This window comes from Schistocerca serialis, chromosome 1 (genome assembly GCF_023864345.2).
Source record: "Schistocerca serialis cubense isolate TAMUIC-IGC-003099 chromosome 1, iqSchSeri2.2, whole genome shotgun sequence".
In the NCBI taxonomy this organism is placed as follows: Eukaryota; Metazoa; Arthropoda; class Insecta; order Orthoptera; family Acrididae; genus Schistocerca; species Schistocerca serialis.
The window spans coordinates 163,394,870-163,399,995 of NC_064638.1; the positions used below are offsets into that span (position 1 = coordinate 163,394,870).

General features: G+C 45.0%; 1 pseudogene; it reads right to left on the bottom strand.

Annotated features, from left to right (window-relative positions):
• Positions 1-214: 214 nt before the first annotated feature.
• LOC126428762 (5S ribosomal RNA) lies at positions 215-332 on the bottom strand (annotated as a pseudogene).
• Between the last annotated feature and the right edge of the window lie 4,794 nt (positions 333-5,126).

Here is a 5,126-nt window from a genome sequence, read left to right on the forward strand (position 1 = left end):
GTAACCTACTCCCCCCTCACAGGCCATGAAAGCCCAAAGGTATCGACTGGCCGCCGTGTCATCCTTAGCTCACAGGCGTCATCGGATGCGGATACGGAGCGGCATGTGGTCAGCACACCACTCTGCCGGCCGTATGTGTTTCCGAGACCGGAGCCGCTACTTCTCGGTCAAGTAGCTCCTCAGTTTGCCTCACAAGGGCCGAGTGCACCCCGCTCGCCAACAGCGCTCGGGAGACCGGATGGTCACCCATCAAAGTGCTAGCCCAGCCCGACAGCGCTTAACTTCGGTGATCTGACGGAAACCGGTGTTACAACTGCGGCAAGGCCATTAGCACTATGTAACCTAACTTGACATTAAACAACGCATCGATGAAGTTCGTCGTTCCGGGGAACCATCAATTTCATGTACAGAAAGTTATAGCCCACCACAAATGAAACTGATAATAATTTTATTTAAATTGATTTGTAAACAGTTGCTTTAGAGGCATCAGATACATTACTTAAAAAGTTATGATCTGTTTAGAAATTGTAACTCGTTGGTGTAACTCTCAGAAAAATAACCAAGTTAATTATGTTCGTAACTCCGCAGACAGAGTAACGTTTGTTGCATTTACCCATATAAATAATTTTATTTTCAATTATGATTTCGTATGGTACAATGAGAAATATTTTATCTGAAACACATTGTATGTAAAGAAACAGTTGCAATTTTCTATTCTTTTACGCACAGTTTTCTAAACTGTAACATTGTTCTCCAACCTTGTTGGGAAAAACAGTCAGGATCAGTGCATTTGCTCATACAAAGAATATGTTATTTGCAGAAAAATCAAGGAACTGTTTCCAAATGAAAAAATCTATACTTTTGAGAGAAGATCTTAGTAATACGAGGGTTGTCCAAAAAGTAATGCACCGCATTTGTTTCTTCAACGCCGGTCTTTGTGGCCGAGCAGTTCTAGGCGCCTCAGTTCGAAAACGCACTGCTGCTACGGTCGCAGGTTCGAATCCTACCTCGGCCATGATTGTCTGTGATGTCCTTAGGTTAGTTAGGTTTAAGTAGTCTAAGTCTAGGGGACTGATGACCTCCTATCTTAAGTTCCGTAGTGTTCAGAGCCATTTGAACAATTTTTCTTTCTTCAACAGTTTTTTATTGAACATAATGAGAATTACCCACCACGAAAGAATGGTGTTTTATCTACACACCTTGTTTTTCCACGTAATCTCCTTTCCGTTCTGTGGCCTTTCTCCAGCGCGAAACAAGAGCGTGTGTGCCTTATTGGTACCAATACCTGTCGTGGAGGCGGAGCCAGTGCAATACTACGCTGATTGACAGATGCAGCGTCAACTGCCGTGTCGTAACACGTCTGTCCTCGCTGCAGTGTGTCAGGTGTGACAGCCGTGGATGGTCTCTCCGATCCCTCCAAATCGTGGAGCTGCGCCAAACCGCCTTCTGATGACCTCATCCTCCGTGTCTAGCGACTAACTGTACTTCTGCTGGCAGCCGATGTTCCATAGACTTTTCACAAGCGTTTGTGAATTTTCCCTTCCTCACTGTTTCTTTCTCTGCAGTGAGACATTCAATGACGGCACTTTGGCTTGTAACAAGCATCACCTACGGACGCTGTGGTGTCACCGCCAGACACCACACTTGCTAGGTGGTAGCCTTTAAATCGGCCGCGGTCCGTTAGTATACGTCGGACCCGCGTGTCGCCACTGTCAGTGATTGCAGACCGAGCGCCACCACACGGCAGGTCTAGAGAGACTTACTAGCACTCGCCCCAGTTGTACAGCCGACGTTCATAGCAATGGTTCACTGACAAATACGCTCTCATCTGCCGAGACGATAGTTAGCATAGCCTTCAGCTACGTCATTTGCTACGACCTAGCAAGGCGCCATTACCAGTGTATATTGAAATGGAAATTATGTACAGTCAAGAGAGATGTACACCGATTGTGGATTAAAGTTAAGTATTCTACCAGTACCTCCTGTTTTGCTAGTCTTATTTCTCTGACCTGTTCCAGACCTCACGCCAATCTGCGTGAGCTTAACACGTGCCTTTCGGCTACCTCCGCGTGGCTTGGCTGTCTTGCCACGCCACTACAGACGCCATTTCGAAACTGTCCTGCAGCTACGCTATCTGTTGGAATTGACGGAAACTTGGCGCGCTCACTGAGGAGGCTTAAATAGTACATACGAAACGTTTCGCATTTGTAGCAGTGTGCCGGCCAGTGTGGCCACGCGGTTAAAGGCGCTTCAATCTGGAACCGCGCGACCGCTACGGTCGCAGGTTCGAATCCTGCCTCGGGCATGGATGTATGTGATGTCCTTAGGTTAGTTAGGTTTAAGTAGTTCTAAGTTCTAGGGGACTGATGACCTCAGATGTTAAGTCCCATAGTGCTCAGAGCCATTTGAACCATTTTTTGTAGCAGTGTTTCCGGCTGAGAAAAAAAGTGCGGTGCATTACTTCCTGGGCAACCCTCGTACCCTTATTGTTTGTACAACACATGCTGGTTGCTAGCTCGGTTATGCTGCTAATTTGTGCTTACAGTGTGGAAGCTTCCTGTTTTTATTTTAAACTTACGTTTACAAACCAAATGTGTGTCGTGAAATATGCCCTAAATAAAATGCCCTCTTCCTTACAAGATTTGGACCCATGAAATGATGTAATGCTAATTACGACGCCTTTAAAAACTGACAAAAGAAGAAGAGAAGTAACTTACTCCGCGCAACGTGTTAGTAGCGGGCATAATTAAACAGTTAATTGATTTGCTTGATGATGCTAAGCTGTGATACACGTATGAATTGACATGAATACTGCGTCAGTAACTGTGGTTGTAGCCATATTGCGTGTATTGGCCATGGTTGGCGTACTTTGTTAATACACCCTTCCTAATTGGAGACGTGGGAATTCAGTGACGTAAAACAGTCACATTTTATATAAAGTGATGCAAAAACGTGCTGTGATTTTGAAATATAAAAGTTTCTTGTAACAATAGTTCATAAGGAATTGTATTTCCGCTGATGGCAGGCAGAACATTACTCGAGGTAGTTCAGTGCAAAATACTAAGTGCAACTCGTTCAAAAAGATCACAGAATTTATAAGTTGTGGCAAGGGATCAGGAATAAACTTGAGAATCTCTACATAAACATCCATGCGCAAAATACGTGGAGCAATAAATCACTGCCAGCGAAATATTTGGGAAAAAAACTACGAGCTTTAGAAAATACTGCAAGAAGTTCTCTCAAAGGGAGTGTGATGAATTCAAACGCTCTGTTGTTCTGATGAAGTAATGTCAATCCACTTTTGTTCTGTGTTTTCGTTCCCGAATTCAAAAAAAAAAAAAATTGTCTCAACATACAAAGTGTTCGCTTAAGTTCTGTTGCACAGTAACTACCACCAAGCTAAGCCTTGCAATACGAACCACTTATAGACATTCATTCATAGCACGATGTCTGCGAATATACGACAGATTCCGACATTAGTTCTACATAAATCTTACTCAGATAGTTCAAATGGCTCTGAGCACTATGCGACTTAACTTCTGAGGTCATCAGTCGCCTAGAACTTAGAACTAATTAAACCTAACTAACCTAAGGACATCACACACATCCATTCCCGAGGCAGGATTCGAACCTGCGACGGTAGCGGTCACGCGGTTCCAGACTGAAGCGCCTAGAACCGCACGGCCGTAAATCTTACTCAGCTGTGTCTCATATCTCACGTGTACCTGACGAACAACTCAAACCAACTAGATCACGCTTTATACCTTTAAACCAAACGTTCTAAACTAGGCCATCCACGGCAATCGCTCCTAATTGGTCGCCGGATACCGACACCTCAAACAGCTTCCTTATGGCATCAGTTGAATGTTTCGACGACAGTCGTCCTCCGATCGGTACAGAAGATATCGTTGCAGGGCATTTGTGACTGTACAACACGTGAAGGAAAATTGGCACTAAAAGCTGTGAATGAGACAGTGAACCTTCAAGTGTAAAGTGATTCTGTAGTACGTAGGCAATTAAAATGGAGGTTGCCAGGTGGATATTGTTGTGTATCAGGCGGAACTATGGGTCTCATGAAAAAAAGGGTGACCCGGCTGAGTCACGCAATTTGACTCTTAGTCTGATCACAAGGGGTGGCCATTAATTGCACGCGTTGGTCACGTAGGCTGACGTGAGGATGAATGAACTATACTTGACGGGACGTATCTGGAACATCTTGGGTGATTAGAAGTTAGTAGACAGGAATACAATTAAGTAGTTAGCTTTAATTCAGCATCAGCGGTGAACGTCGATCTAGACTTCGTACAATAATTTACAAGTGCAGTTATAGAGTGAACTGCGAATACTTCTTTACAATTCTGATTGCTTCACACATAAAGATCGATTGGCAATGCATAAACTGTATGTGTCGCCTGGCTAGGTCGTAGCTATAACGAGTGAACCATTCCTATTAAAGTCGGCTGTAGAACTGGGCAGTGCGCTAGCTTGTCTCTTTAAGACGAGCCGAGTGGCGGCGCTCGGTCTGCTAGCGTCGACAGTGGCGACACGCGGGTCCGATGTAAACTGACGGACCGCGGCCGATTTGAAGCCTTGCGGTGACATCACAGATATAAACCACAGTAATGCCCTTACTTGACAGATAACCATCACTCATGGCGATACGTTGAAATCTTCCCTGTCTTCTTGTCACAGAGCCAGTACACAGCAAACGGATGTAAGTTCCTTTCGCCCCATCTAAAGATGAGCCTCAAAAGTCTCGAAAACTACACTGAAGAGCGAAAGAAACTGGTACAATTGCCTAATATCGTTTAGGGTCGCCGTGAGCACGCAGAAGTGCCGCAACATGGCGTGGCACGGACTCGACTAACGTCTGAAGTAGTTCTGGGGGGGAATTGACACCACGAATCCAGCAGGGCTGTCAATCAATCCGTAAGAGTACGAGGGGGTGGAGATCTCTTCCGAATAGCACTTTGCAAGGCATCCCAGATATGCTCAATAATGTTCATGTTTGGGGAGTATGGTGGCCAGCGGAAGTGTTTAAACTCAGAAGAGCGTTGTATTGTATTGTATTCTATTGTATGGAACTGGGGACCTAGAAACGACGGATAGGCTTGGTCCCCGCCGCA